Source organism: Pelobates fuscus, chromosome 2 (genome assembly GCF_036172605.1).
Source record: "Pelobates fuscus isolate aPelFus1 chromosome 2, aPelFus1.pri, whole genome shotgun sequence".
NCBI classification, from domain to species: Eukaryota; Metazoa; Chordata; class Amphibia; order Anura; family Pelobatidae; genus Pelobates; species Pelobates fuscus.
The window spans coordinates 386,244,689-386,261,173 of NC_086318.1; the positions used below are offsets into that span (position 1 = coordinate 386,244,689).

The following is a 16,485-nucleotide window of genomic DNA, read 5'->3' on the forward strand; positions in this document are numbered from 1 at the left end:
TCAATGAAAACTGTGACCGAGAGTTTCCACTCATGAGCTGGAGTAAACACTATGCCATACATTACTACCACATAGCACCCCCACAGATAATTCATATTATGATTCAAGTTAAATACAAAAGAATGCGTAAGCCCTGTGAATTTAGATTTTTTTTTTTTTTGGCACTCCCAGCTTCGCTCTGCAAGTCTCTGCTAGTTGTATCACTTTTGAATTCTGAAGTATGCATGAGAATACATGCATTAGAACTGTGCTCTATCAAACCTCCTGCCTGCAAGATGTCAATTCATCTAGTTTTTAGGCAGCAGTGGGCAAGATGATTTCAATAAATTCAGCCATCAACAATTAATTGCTGCCATTCAATGAAGGGCTAATGCTGCTTTGTGCACAAATGTCCTGCTTTAAAACGAAAAAAAAAAACCAACCGAAAACATACTTTGTGTATAACAGAACCTTTTTAATAACATTATTTTAAATACTACAGTGCTCCTTAAAGTGTTGCTAATGTTTTTTTGTAGAGGTTCGAGATTCTCTAAGAATCCATTCAGGACAAGGACTGGAAAATATCTATGTAGTTATCTCGGTTGAAGAAGATGTCACTTATAGATATCTCAAAGCTTGGGAGATTGTTGTACTCTTAGCCTGCATTTTATACATGATTATAACGTAAAATATATAGCAGAGGACTGTTTAATAAAATCACCATCATTCTTAATTCCAGTTGTAAAATGTAACTATCGGTGTTACTGGTACCAGCTAGCTATTGGTTGTGCATTTCTTGTGTGCTATTTGTACAGCACGGCATGTACATTACATTAATCCCTTGCACAGTATTTTCTCTGCTATCCACTCAAACACGCGGCATCTAAAATATCTTCCACAATATGGAAGTGCTGAGGAGGTAATTGCATTTTATTTATATTTTTCACACTTATCTCAGTAAATGTTGCAATTGTGTTTTAATAGGGTCGGACAACAAGGAATTGCCGATTGTCTGGGTTTGACAGTGTTACTTTAAATGCAATAAAGTTATTTGTGCTTTTTGTGTAATTGTTTCAAAGGTATCATGTAGGACTTCATATGACAGTCTAAATACCGTCCTATGAACAGAACATTACAAGATGGAGAGAACAAGTGCAGGGCTGAATGGAGGTGTCAAAGCTAAATAAACATGACATTCCATCTTGGAAAGAGATCTTTAAGGAACACATTAAGAGAACGGGAAATTTTAAAGAGTTACTATAACCCTTTTTGGAGAAAGGGGGGTGGGGGAGAAGGGACGACACCATTCCTGTGTAAAATGCCTTATTGGCCACTTTGGAAAGGCCTGTGATCTGACCATTTTTCTGGCTCAGAGCACATGCACACAGTGCACTCCAGTCCAGCGAGGGAAGGGAGTGGAGAGAATGGAGGTTTCAAAAAATACATTTAAAAAACAACTATTATAGAGATAGCACAGAAGTTAAATTCTTTATTCTCTGAGTGGCTGCAGAGGGGGGTAGGTACCAGAACGCTTTATTTTGAATTTGTAATTAGATCACTGGAAAACTGTCTGACAAAAGGATGGCAAGGCACCTAATGACTGACTGTATCATATCCACTAGACTGAGCTGTAGTAGGGTGTTGGGTTCAATGCATATGTTATGTAGATAAACAAATTATATGAAATACATTTTATTAAAAATAAATACCTAGCGTAGTAAACTGTAGCATAAGTCCACACGTTCTGCCCACTATTCCTTCATAAACCCATGCAACACAAACTGAAGAGCTTCTTCTTCGAACCTAAAATGCTTTAGAGGACTTATTTATATCTAATTTTACAGTAAAGAGCGGACAACTAATTACAACCCCTCACCACACACTACAACGCTTGATATGCCCGTAAAACAGATTATGGCATAAAGATCAGCAGTGTAATCCCAACTGGCCATGCAACGTCCACCTTTGGAGAGAGTTCACTGAAAGTACGGGAAAGCAAATACTAGAACTTTAAATGTGAGTATCATTTTAAGTTGACTGTTTTTGCATATAGGTTTACTACTTTAAATATACAAAGTATTAAAAAGGGCCAACACAAAACTGGAGTTTTACTTTAAGCGTGTGCGTTCTGCTAATCAGTAAAGGCTTTTTCTCTTGTTGTTGCAACACAAGATACTAGTTTAGAAAAATAATCTGTAGATTGTATTTCACGATTTCCTCTATAGTAACATTTAAAACAATCACTAATAGGAACCTCACAATGATAACCTCCATTTGAAGTTATAGCATGTTTAAACATCTATTTTAATGTAGTTTTAGGATGGTGGCTTTTTACTTCAAGCAATAAAGAGAAATAAACAACAACTGTTTAAGGGCTATATGAATTCAATACACCTTAGAGCAGACTTCTCTTCCCTCATCTGCTATTTAAATAATACACGTGTATTAGATCACTAAACTGCCTGGTCAAAGATGGAATTCTCAGTGGAATGTGTGGTACATGCAATTGTGACTATTATTTTCTTAAAATATATACGCACGCACACACACTCTTTAAAGACAGACTTTGTTCACAAGTACAGTCCAAAAAGGTTGACACCATGATAAATGGGCAATTCTCCTTGAGCTGAATTCATATTAAACAAGCCCATATTTCATCTTTCACAAATAAAACGTTTTGTACTGTGCAAGGGAATGTACAGGAATCTTAACACTGTACAGTTTCCAGGATTAGAAAATATCTACAAAGTTACATTTCTACAGTTATGACAAAAAATACGTTGTTCGATTTACTCATATCGGGTCAAGCAGAGGGATCAGAGATAAAGCTTAAGGCTCAAGTTTCGTTTTGTAAAAAAGTTAAGACCTTGTAAATAGAAAGGGCTTGACAAGACCCAGGAGTCAGGCTGACATCGCTTCTAAAACAAAAATTCTAACTTCTGTCTACAAAGTGTTTAGTAAGAGGCTCGCTGCATCTCCTGGCGGACTCCTATGAATGAACACTGGATCCTGAATAGCTCTGCATGACTCTTAACACTCTACAAACATTTACCAGCCCCCTCCCTTTAATACAGATATCATTTGCATTTAAAAATTATAGCGGTTTTAGCATTATTACCAAGGTGTGCTTTTTATTAGTGGATTACCATATCCTTACCCAAATGATCCAAACAAGGGAGAAGTATCTGCAATACCACTGCAGTTTGGTGATGAAATTATTAAAATTCTTATCTGATCACTGCTACTCTGTTGCCCAATTATCATCAGTCCCCCCTTTCATTAGCACATCAAGGGCTTAATTATATATCCTAAAATAAGAGCACTTCTCGCACCTGCACTTATAGAACCAACAAACCGACATCCTCTCTCAGTGAACATTGGACTGCGACAATTTAACCCCATTCATGACCGATATGTCAGAGCAGCAACAAAGTGTTAAGCTATGCCTTGGCACACACAGTGTTGCCAATGAGAGCGGTTAATCGTTATTGTATCCATGCTGCAGGACTACTAATTTATTGCAGCTATGCTAGAAGGACCACTTTACAATCTTGCGCCAGCCATTAGAAAATACCTTCTATTTAACAATACAGTATTTATAAACAATTCGTAACCAAAACAAGAGCAACAAAGTATCAATATACCTTTGTTAGAAGAGCATAACACACTGGCATGAAGAAGCAGCGTTCATTTCGAAGCAATGTACATTTCTTCGCCAAGGATAAAAAGGAGAGAAAAAAAATAAATAATACCAAGAAAGGAAATACATCACATGTTCGGCACATAAGCGCTAATTATCTGGCACCCACAACAAAATGTTTCAGGCTCTTAAATTCAACTCAGCCTCTTCTTTGGATCAGGAACAGTGTTAAAATATGCATGACATAACTGATGACAACCAGCATTCTACTTGGGAACAAAAAGCATAAGGGCTCACTAAGAGCCCTTAGCCTGCAGCATCCATTTCCACACAGATTAACATCTGAGTCAGGGCTGTGGAACCATTGCCCTCCAGCTGTTGAAGAGCTACAGTCATTACAATAATCTAACTCATTATAGCCCACAGCATCACTGGGCAGTCAGCGTGACCTGCCAGGAGGATAGGCTGCTGTTACATTCCTAAAGCCATTGCCCTGCAAACAGGAATCTGAGCTACTATCCCAAAAGCTGAAAAGCACACAAAAGCTTAAAGCCTAGAGGAATACTACCTTTAAAGAGAAGAAAAACGCTTGAACGGCATCAATGTGTTCCTCCAAAAGTGCTTTAAAGTTTGGTTTTGGCTTCCAGAAGTGCTGACAGAAAGCAGACCAGGAGTTAAAAACAAAAAAAAAAAAAAAAAAAAACACCAATATATAAAACATAAAAAAAATATATACAAAATAAACAGAGACACAGGTTGTTTGAGAAGTTCTTTCAACGCTGCAGAGTATGGTATGAATGACAAGCACATGTTGATTGCCTGAACTGGTCATAGAAGGGGCTGAGACTACTTGCATTTGCTGGCCAATAGCAGAGCAGAGAGAATTATCCTTTCTTATTTAACCCCAGGGGCCACGGCTTTAGTGGTAACAGCTGGAGTGGGGAGGGGGGGGGCTTCTGTGAGCACAAGGTCAGCAAGTCAGGATATGAAGGTGACATGTAATTTCTAGCCTCTTCCTGCTTCTAAGGAGGAAAAAAAAATCTATAGCGCTGTTTTTTGTTATTTCTGCCTTTGATCTGCAGCTCTAGAGCAGTTAATAAATAATTCTCTGTATGTGGAGACTATGAGATCCTGTAGATCAGACCAAAATCAGATCTCACGTTGACATGTCTGGAAAAAAAAAAAAATCTTTTAAAGTTCAACACTGACACATGCAGTGGCAGATATTTCTTTCCATAATGAGATTAAAATATACCAGCATGCTTTAAATAAATCACAGGCTCCTTAGTGGGATAGCAAGGGAAAGTGAAGCAAAAGAAAGCATTTGCTTTCTATTAGCGAGACGTTCTAGAAGCTTCAGCAAGGATTACAGTATCAGTATAAATTCAGTGTAACATAATTCAGGAAAAATATACATTTCATAAGGGCTCAAATCATAAAGCAAAGCTTAGCCAAGACTGTAATATTATCATGTTGAAAAAATATATATATAAAAATAAACCCAAAACTGACAAATGTATTTCTTCTTTTAAATTTTCTATTCCTCTACGACTTTCGCAGGCTTTACACAATATCAAGCGGTAGAGTGTCCACAAATTAAATAGACGGAGAAACAGCACTTACACGTTCATGTGTACATATTGTATCCATTTCAAAAGAATATCATGGACGCTCTCAGCCTCCTATTGAATAAAAGTGGCCATCGTAAGAGGTAGGCTAGAGCCGTGGAATATTGGCACAATAGGCACAGTCTCAGAGCAGTGATGACCAACACAGAAAGGCTCAGTTGAATTGTGCTGCCATTTGTGCTCGGCTTATGTACACTATGTACGGTACGGTATTAGAGCCCAGAAAAACAAAAACATGTAAATGTATGCATGGTCGGTTCCATGGTCAAAACAAGTCAAATAAGTGGAAGTGGAGGTCTTCCACGAAGGATCCGCAAAGAGTGCCAGGTGGTAAATTGGAAAGTTCCATAAATAAGGGGCATTTGTTTGGAGTCTGGAGACAGAACATAGGGAGCAAAACAGGGAAATCCTATGCTCCATAAATTGGGAGGTCTCAATCCAGTCCAATGTAAATAGGTAAACTAAAACAGAGAGGAGAGAGAAAAAAATGGAGAGACACTCACCAATATAGTGGGTGTAGTCCAGATTATCTCTCAAAAGAATATACCTCTTAGTATAAATGTCACATAAATGGAAAGGGGAAGCGGGGGGGGGGGGGGGGGGGGGGGGGAGAGCAGGGGGTTTGTATCTTTATTAGCAAAACGTAAGGAAGTATAATAAAAATTGGTAAGTAAATTACCAATAAAGAAAAAACATCCCTAAATGATGGGTGAGTGGAATAGAGTTAAATGCTCAGATGTAGGGGATATGTCCAGGGTAAAGAGTACCTGAGTAGCTTCCAATTATCTATATGTAGGCAAAATGGGGACTGGCATAAAAATGCCTTTTCCATGCGATCAGAGGGGGGACAGCCTACCTTTGGAAAAGATGGAGTGCACCCTTTCCCTGGGGTCCAGTAAAAATGTAATCCTAATCCTGTTATCTTTCCTGCTCTTCTTGCTCTGCTCCCTCACAGGCTATTAAGTGATGCTGGGGGCCAAAGTGACATAACATCCCGGCATCGCAGCAAGGTACGCGAGGGAAGAGAGCAAGGATAGCAAGCAGGTTACAGCTCCCTTGCTGCACACCTCCGTTGCTCACAGGCAGCCGCCTACAATCTACCTGAGCTGGACGGCTCCATTCCGCAACCGCTGAACAGCCTGAAGAACACCCAGGCGCCAATACAAAATTCCTAGTCGCCATGGCGCCTTTACTTTATTGCGCCCTGAACTCCAGGTCTCATGGAGAATAATATTGCCCGAGCCATATCTTGGTATGTTGTTTGCATTCTGCAGAGGATTTGCAGAAAATGCAGAGACGTCTTTATGAGAAAAGAAAAAAAATATACAATTTTTGTATCTTTCTGAAGATTTTTTCCCTCAATCCACAAATGTAATGGAAATGCACTGCAACTGAATGACAAAGTATACACAAAAACGAATAAAAAAATAGATTATGTATATGATGCATTAGCATATTGAGGCAACAACAAGGATTGAAAATGATATGTTACCATCATTGATCAGGACTCAGAACTCAAAGAAAAAAGGTGAGAACCAATCCCTAGAGGATCTCTCCAAAAGACAGGCTAAACCCTCCTTTTCTTTTTGTCTTTTTGCATGTGTCCCTTATAGTTTTATCACAATATCTTCTTATATCTTTTTCCAACATAATCCTTGGTACCTAATGTTTAGGCCATTAAACTAATTATCTGCCCTTTGTTATGGACTGTGTGGATGTAAAATCATTGGGTATTGCAAATATGCACCTGTCATGCCTCAAAGAATTCAGAAATTTCATCTACACAATGTGTTTTCCTAGTAATTGTATAGATTTGTTGAAAATTATTTTTAAACAGGCAGTTCTTCACCTGAACATGCATAAACGGGGTGCTGCTGGGAGCCAATTTATACAATACACAAGATCCCGCGCACTCACTTACCCACTAAACAACAACTTCAACTTCAACTTAAAAAACACCTAATCTAGTCAAAAATAATGGGGGTTTAGTTACATTATATGATCATACATTGCATAAGTCTGCCACAACATCAATACACCCCATCTTTGGCAGGTCCTACTCTAACAGCCTAATGTCTGCTCTTAAAAGATTAAGCCACTTACTTTGGGGGGAAAATCCATCTGGGGCTCTCTGCAATACAAGGCTAAATAGGGCCCTGGAATGAGGCACATCTCTAATGCTCTCTCTGTTATAACTACTTGTAGACACTCTTGTAGAATGTCAGTGTGAACTGCCTTTGTTATTTTGTTATACAATGCACGGCCGAATCCCCTTTAAAATAGGGTGATACCCTTATCCTGGTTAGTTCTCTCTGTGGGCTGTGGCTTTGTTCTTATTGGTGGTCGTGGATTGCTTGTGTTCCAGCTCACCTCATGTGTGCCTTCCAACTCCTTGTTCCTCTAGTCCATCTGTTTTGTGCCAGTCACGTGGATGATCTTCCATAATTAAAGAACCACTATAGGCACCCAGACCACTTCAGCTCAATGAAGTGGTCTGGGTGCCAGGTCCATCTAGGGTTAACCCTACAGCTGTAAACATAGCAGTTTCAGTAGTTATTGCACCAAGAACTATTAACAAGAAAAGCAATTCTTAACCTCTTGGAAACTGGTAGCTGCCGGTCTTGCTTAATACTCAGGAATTAATTTTGTTTTCAGTCATCTGTGGTCTTATTGAAATGGAAAGTTAGTCACACTATCTTGCATATCATGTGAAATCACAACTGTTCTCACAGGTTGATTTTCTATGTTGAGTGTTAGTAACAGGGCTTAAAATCACAGTCTACAGGAGCAGATTAATGACCCTGAGCTTATGCAACAGGTTGCAGATCCGAGAGGTCAAAGCAACAAACCACTGGAGTGCCAACTACTTTTTTTTGACAAGGTGAAAAAGCCAAACACAATGATAGCACACAAGATCTCCCAGATGATAGGGTGGACAGTTCATTCTCACCACACACCTACAAAAGGATTAACCTCTGGCATCGCAAAAAGCTGTATTTTTTCAGAATTACTATAGAAAACTGGATGATTGCTGGATGATACTGTTTTGCTCTTTTCTCCAAATCCGGAATGCCTTGCTCTTGGGGGAGTTGTATCTTCCAGTTCGTAGCAGAGGCAGTAGTCTGAGTTGAGATATGGAAGAGACTGAGGTTGTGATGAAAGAATTTAAAACATCTAAAGCACCAGGCCTGGCTTTACAGTTGCTGATTATAAACAGATGTGGTTGATTCTTGTCCTGCACCTTACCAAGCTGTTCAATGACATTGTAGGCCAGTAGGCAGATTTAATCTTTATAGGGTTATTATAAGTCTTTATAGGTTATTATGTCCCTCTCCATTTGCAGTAAAACGGTTTAAAAAACAAAACAAACAAAAAAGGGTCATATCAGCCAATCACAGGCATTGTGAAATCTATGATTGCACCAATTTTCCAGCGCAGAGCACATGTGCGTGCTCTGGGTCAGCAAACAGAGGGAGGCTAGGGAAAAAATAAGGAGGAAGAAGGTCTTTATATAAAAAAAAAAAAAAAAAAGTGATTGAGGGAGGCGGGCGGTAGCCCCAACAGGAAGGGGGGGCAGGAGGAGAGAGCTAGCTTACCCTTGAAGGCGCTCTGCCTCCCAGGGGCAGATTTTTACGTCTGTTGTCAGTGTGTAGTGTGAATGGACAAGAGATGTAATTTATGTACAGAATTGACACAAGGCAGCCGGAAAACAGTTCTGAGCTGCAATTAGGTTAAGCACACAATTACAAATATCTCTGTGCGTGCAGTGTTTCAAGCAAAAAACACTACACATACTCACTCCTACCACCACTACCACTTCAAATCACCGAAGTGGTCATGGTGTTTGTAGTAACCTTTTAAGTTCGGCAAACAACCCAATCCAAAGACATGAAAATAGGGCCCATCACTAATGAACTGCTACCTGTTCAAGCAAAGATAAATGATAACATGTGTCACACAGACACACACAATACCAAATAGCACATAGGCCATGAATTTGAAGGTCTATATTCAAGTTGGGACAAAATCTTTCCAAATCCATAGCCCAAGAACTTTCTTTAACCGGAGAGGAAATAAAATTGTGTGAAACAAAAGCACATCCCCTGAACACACTCACCATTGGACTTGTAGCATCAGCTACAAGGTAAATATACACCTGTGCATTCACACATACCAACAACACGCCTTAGGTTAGAACCTTACATTGTGAGCCCTGAATATGTAATCCATTATTCTCATGCTAGCCAATTTGGAACCAAGATGTATTATGCAACAAATGTGTATCTCACAGACACACGATAGATTAAAATAACACTAACAAAGTAATTGTACATTTCCTAGCAATTTGGCTGCAGACTGCATAGGTGAAATGTATTATCTAAAGAGTCATCGTGGGTGCCTGAGACGTGAAATAAAACTTTAGATGTAATGGAGCTTGACAAGGAGACACACACAAATACTCACTCTTTCCCCCCCCATCTACTCTTGGCACAAACAAGAGTGATTACCCCACTGTTGCTAATTTCTCAAGTCAAGGAAGCAAGATGATGTCATTGCTCAGTAGGCAGATAAGTACAGGGATCTGCCAGGCATAGCAAAATATGCCAAGGTCAGCAAAGGAGAGCTGGAGGAGGTAAGTCTATGAAATGTTCTTGCCAATATCTGCAGCACATTGTAGTTGGATGCTAAAAACCATTAGCTTCTCAATCTTTCAACCCCTTAGCCTTTTTATTTAGAAAGGGAACAATGAAACACGTTCAACTACATAATAAAAATACATTTAGGGAACAAAGTGCATTAGAAAGAATGTGAAACGGATTGCTTGGGATAAAACCAATACAACATAGTGCGTGCACATCTCATGAATACAGACCTGGCAATGGAATCAGAATATGTCATAACAGACAAATTAACAAAAACATTAATGGAACCATTTGTGACACTTCAGCCATAATAAAACTAAATCTTTTTTTTTTCCCTCCAATTCAACTGGTAGGGTGTTTATTTTATAGCTTCAAATCTACCCATTGTACAGCGCTACGGAATTTGCTGGCGCTATATAAATAATAATAATAATAATATATGTCATTTTTTATGAAGTGGAATTATCTCCTATGTGGGCATACGAATGCACATTAACTTTTATTAAAACGTGTATTTGATACGCTTATTTATGCACATTAAAAATAAATAAAACGCTGCCCAACAAAGAACAGTTCAGCAAAAAAGTTTTCTTAACCAAAGTCAAGAAAACTCAGTTGAAAATCTGGACTAACGCTGTAGGGGGAAATTACACTGTAAAACAACGTTTTGTTTATTTATAGTTTCCACGTTTGTGGTTTGGTGAGGCAGTGACCTTTGATAGGTTTGGCTCCTGCTGTATTAAACTTCATGGGGAAAGTCTGAGTGTTGCAGGCTTCCATTACTATGGAGAAAACTAATATGGGCGTTTAGAATGGAGCCACATACAAAAAATTACACAGATGTCATAACAAGGGTTCTTACTATAATAGAATTTAAGAGATTTAACAGGATTAAAATATTCCTATAACATTATCAAAAAAATAAAAACAAAAACATAAATTAGAAATATATGAAGAAATATTAGGAAATGGCAGCCAACTGCTTCTCAGATCGGCAACTAATAGCTGGCGTCAAATCAATTTTAGTTTTCCTATTCAATATTAACGACTGTTGCGACAAAGTTATTGGTTAAAGTCAGTCTATAATGAAAAATGTTAAGGAAAAGTTGGCATCATTGGGAAGCTAAAATATTGAATATACTCCCTAAATGTATCACTGTATGACTTTAACAAGACAGCTCTGAACGGCCATGAAATTCCACTATTTTAGCCTCTCCAGATGGTTACAAATCCAAAAAAATTGCAATAAATAAGCAGGGACTACTTTGGCAGGTCCTATCCTAGCAACCTAATGCCTGCTCTTACTTGGGAAATCCTTCCTCTTGGGATTCTCTGCAGTGCAAGATTAAATAGGACCATAGAATGAAGCACCTGTGACAGGTAGGGGTGCAAAACCAGGGAGTTGGCCTGGACTCCCAAATGTATTTATATATGAAACCAGCTGCACTAACCTGAACATGCATACATTATATGGTGCTGATGGAGCCAATTCATACAATATCCAGAACACTCACTGTTTATATAACATTAAGATATTTATATGTACCATTTTACACATATATACAAAGTCTATAGAGAGATTCACTGTGCATAATTGCCTTCCCTCCTTCTCAATGAGAGGTATTACAAATGTCTACCATCGTTTAGCATATGTGGTGCATACAGTGGCGTATCTAGCCCAAGGCAAACTACGCATTTGCCTTAGGCGGCACTAACAAGAAGGCGGCAAAATTTGCCATCCCCAAACACCCACTTGGGCGTCCCCGGTGGTCTCCCTGTCATGGGGGTCCAAGGGCAGGCATGCTGGCCACTTATGTACTCCCTCCCTACCGGCGTCCGGCTGTATTGACATCCGAGGCAGCGAGGGAGCTGTCATGTCCCTGCTCTGCTCCCTCACGCGCTGTTTGCTGATGCCGCAGGAGCCGGAATATGACGTCATATTCTGGCTCCTGGCTTCAGTAGACGGACCGCGAGGGAGCAGAGCAGGGACATGACAGCTCCCTCGCCGCCTCGGATGTCAACACAGCCGCCCGCCTCACAGCAGCCCCACTGGACCCCCAACGACAGGTAGGAAGGCTGGGGGAAAAAATTTATTATAATAATAATAAGTGAGTGTGTGTTTCTGTGAGTGTATGAGTGTGCACATGAGTGTCTGAGTGTGTGTCAGTGTGTGTGTGTTTGAGTGTGTCAAATCAGCGAGAGTGTTTGTCTTTGAGACTGTTTTTGACAATCAGTGTGTCTGTCAATGAATGAGTGTGTGTCAGATCAGTGAGTCGATGTCTGTCAATGACGTTTGTGTGTTTGTCATTGAGTGTGTGTGTGACTGTCAGTGCGTATCTGCCAGTGTCTGTTGGGGAATGTGTGTGTGTCAAATCAGCGAGTCTGTGTCTGTCAGTGATGTTTGTGTGTTTGTCATTAAGTGTGTGTCTGTTAGTGAATGTGTGTTCTTAAAGGGACACTATAGACACCCAGACCTCTTCAGCTAATCGAAGTGGTCTGGGTGCAGTGTCCCACTACCCTTTAACCCTCTGCAATAATTACCTTGAGGGGTTAACTCCTTCCGGGTGGTTAGGCGACCAAAAGGAGCCTAACTGATGCTGGACGTCCTCACTCTGTGTATGAGGACATCCAGCGTCTGCTAAATCCCCATAGGAAGGAATTGATACAATGCTCCACTCCCCATCATTAGTGGAGGTGGGGGGACCCAAGTGACAAAAGAGTGCTCTAACAGGTAAATCTTGAGTCCTACCTGCAAATCTCAAGATTTACCTGTGAGAAGACTGATTGATTGGCTTAAGCAAACCAATGAGAGTGCTTTTAGTCAAATTGCACACCATGGGAAGGCTTTTTAAGCCTTTCCCCAGCCTGCAGAGTTCAGTCTGCGCAAAGCCCATGCCGAGAAGATGGATTATTTTTTATTGTCTGGGTTTTTATGTGCCCTTTTGGGGGGTAAAAAAGATTTTAGTAAAGAGAAGACATCTAATGGCAAGTATTTTTTTATTATTATTTTTTAACATTTTCTGGTATTTAGTTTATTGCTCCTCCACTCACTATGCTGGGTGAGGCCAGGGAGGCACAGATATCTGCCTTTTCAATTTTTACATGTTACAAGGAAGACGTCGTGAGCCGGTAGCTCCCTCCTTGTAATAAGTGAACAAACGTAGACTAAATTGAAATTCGGTCTACGTTCACTCGTCTTTTGAATAGCCAAAATTCCCATCCGAATTTCGGGCAATAGCGAATGCCCAAGTGTTCAACTGGGCATGTGTGGGAATTTCACAGCACTAACTAGTGTAAGTAGTAGACGTGATACGCAGAGCTTTCATCTGCCCACACTAACATGGCGGCGCCAAGGACCTAAATCCGAACAAGAAATAAACAGGGGTGGGGGTAAAAAACAAAAAACAAACAGATGCAGCCATGAGAGTACTGCTTTAAATATAAGCTTCCGTTATTTCAGAGATATAGGCATTAAAGTTACCCAGCACACACAGGATAATTTCTTCGCTGTCAGTATCAAATTCAAATCATCCCTGCTCAATCAAGGAAATGACTTAAGCAAAAGACCAACTTTTCTTCACAAAACGACATCAGTGACTTGAGTAAACAGGCACCATCACAGAGCACATTATTATTTGATCGAAGTTTTATAAAAACACTAATGAATGCTCAAGTTAACGAGAGAGAAAGAAGGAAAGGAATTGTATTAAAAAGGCATACATTTAGCTTTTACTCACTCATGTGGCTTCTTCAGAGGACCGGGCCAATAAAAATCTCCCACAACAAGGAGCCAATCTTCTCTTGTTGGCTCTTGATACACACATTGGAGTCTACGAATACCTCCTGCATGAAGATAAATTTTAGACAGAATATGTCAGAGCACTAGATACTAAATATACCATTTTCAGTGTTTGCGAAAAACCATCATCGCAAATTGTTCACTAGCTCTTTGCAAGCTAACTCAAACTTTAAGTACTAGTTACTCAATGACAACACTAACAATTCGTTATAAACCCTTGGTGGAGCAAGTGTTATCAATGTGTCAGACGGTCAATGGCACATTTAAAATAAATATATGCCCCATCTAACTATAAAGCAGATCAAAAGTTTATTATATGCCCCCATCCAACAAATCATGGTTGGAAGCATATCTACTTAAAGGGATGCTTTAAGCACCAAAACTATTTTGGCTTAACACTTCAAGACACAGCATCAGTTTGCTTGTTTTGTACTTAAAGGAAAACTCCACATGAAAAAAACAAAACAAAGCTATTTAGTATTAACCCCTTCAGGACGGAGTCAATAGTGCACGTTCTGATCAAAACAAAACGTAAACAAAAACTGGTATTTGCGATATATGTCTGTTCAACCGTAATTCACCTCTTTCATATTAAATGCACCCACACTTATTATATATCATTTTGTTCAGGAGAAACAGGGCTTTCATTCCATATCAAATATTTATATATGAAACCTAATTTATTATGAATAAAATTAAAAAAACTGTGAGAAATGTTAAATTTTTTTAAAAATGTGTAGTTCCGCCTCACATTTTAGCTGTAAATGTCATAATACTGTTAGGTTTTACTGCAAAAAAATGCACATATTTGTAATCAGCGATGTCTCATGAGTACAACAGTACCCCCCATTAACAGGTTTTATGGTGTTTTGGAAAGTTACAGGGTCAAATATAGAAAGTTCCATTTTTAAATTGAAATTTGCCAGATTAGTAATGTTACCTTTGAGACAGTGTGGTAGCCCAGGAATGAGAATTACCCCCATAATGGCATACCATGTGAAAAAGTAGACAACCCAAGGTATTGAACGTGGGGTATGTTTAGTCTTTGTTAGTAGCCACTAAGTCACAAACACTGGCCAAAGTTAGCGTTCATATTTGTTTTTGTGTGAAAAAAGCAAAAAACTAATATTTGGCCAGTGTTTGTGACTAAGTGGCTACTAAAAATGACTGGACATACCCCATTTGCAATACCTTGGGTTGTCTACTTTTGCAAATGGTATGGCCATCATGGGGGTAATTCTTATTCCTGGGCTACCATACGGTCTCAAAGGCAACATAACTAATCTGGCAAATTTCAATGTGAAAAAAATGAAATGCAAGCCTTATATGTGACTCTCTAACTTTCCAAAACACCATAAAACCTGTACATGGGGGGTACTGTTATTCTCGGGAGACTTCACTAAACACAAATATTAGTGTTTTAAAACAGTTAGACATATTACAACAATAATATAGTCCATAAAAGTGCCGTTTGTTTGTAAAAAAAAATGCAAAAAACTTCACTTTTACTTAAAATATCATCATTGTAATATAATTTACCAGTTTTAAACAGTAATATTTGAGTTCAGCGAAGTCTCCTGAGTAAAACAGTACCCCCTATGTACAGGTTTTATGATGTCTTGGAGAGTTACAGGGTCAAATATAGTGCTTGCGAATTAAATTCTCTGCACTTTCTCCCTGTGTTGTCAGGCATGTCAATCAAATTTTAATTAATCAAATGACATAATTATGTTAAAAGATTACTTAAATATACACGTAGAATTTTAATATATATGCATTTATAGGTATTTAAATTCTACGTGTATACTAATGTAATCTATTATGTAATTATATGTATTTATCTCGCTCTATATATTTGCGGTTATTTGTATTTTATATATAGATAGATATATATAGAATGTCATTCTAAGTGTATTTTGTTACCAATATATATTTTTTAATAACAAAATACAGTTAGAATAAAATTACATATGAATATATAATTTATTTTAAATTTTGTTTCAATATTTTATTTATTTATTGAATAATTTTATTTATTTATTATTGTAATTATACGTATATATATATATAATATATGTGTATATATCTATTATATATATAATATATATACATATATATATGTAACGTCACTCTAAGTGTATTTTAATACTAATATATATACTAATATTACTATTAAAATACATTACGCATGACGTTACATATATATAATATGTATATATATTATATATATATAATATATATACATATATTATATATATAAAAATGCATTTATTTTAATTTTACACATGTCTAATTATTTTTTTTAATTCTTCCCACCAGCAGGGGGACTGTCTGATATTTCAGACAGCCCCCCTGCAGGCAGATCCACAGCCAGCTATAGGGGGCCATGTGATCGCTCTTTGAGAGCGATCACATGGCCCCCGGGGGCCTGATTTGCCGTGGGGTGGCTGCCTGGGCTCTGAGGCAGCCCCCCAGAAGAGGATCGCGGCGGAGGTGAGTACCGCCGGACCTCCTGGGCTGCAAGCCGTTACGGCGTTCTATGCCGCCGCAACGGCTTTAAAGCCCTTTAAAGCCGCGACGGCATAGAACGCCGTAACGTCGTTAAGGGGTTAATACCTTAAATGAAAACATGCATGAATTTAAAGGGACACTATAGTCACCAGAACAACTACAGCTTATTGTATTTATTCTGGTAAGTATAATCATTCCCTGCATGCTTTTTGCAGTAAACCTTGTCTTTTCAGAAAAAAAGGAAGTGTTTACATTACAGCCTAGGGATACCTCCACTGGCCACTT

General features: G+C 38.7%; 1 protein-coding gene across 3 annotated transcripts in view; it reads right to left on the reverse strand.

Annotated features, from left to right (window-relative positions):
• Window positions 1-16,485, reverse strand: part of DISP1 (dispatched RND transporter family member 1) — a 131,366-nt gene that overhangs the window by 62,046 nt on the left and 52,835 nt on the right. For 2 of the 3 annotated variants that reach the window (XM_063443795.1, XM_063443794.1), the window contains one exon: window positions 13,628-13,733. The gene's annotated coding sequence lies outside the window, so the exon portion shown is untranslated. Of the gene's footprint in view, window positions 1-4,187; window positions 4,277-13,627; window positions 13,734-16,485 lie in introns of those variants that run through there. The other variant, XM_063443797.1, reaches the window with a different exon arrangement.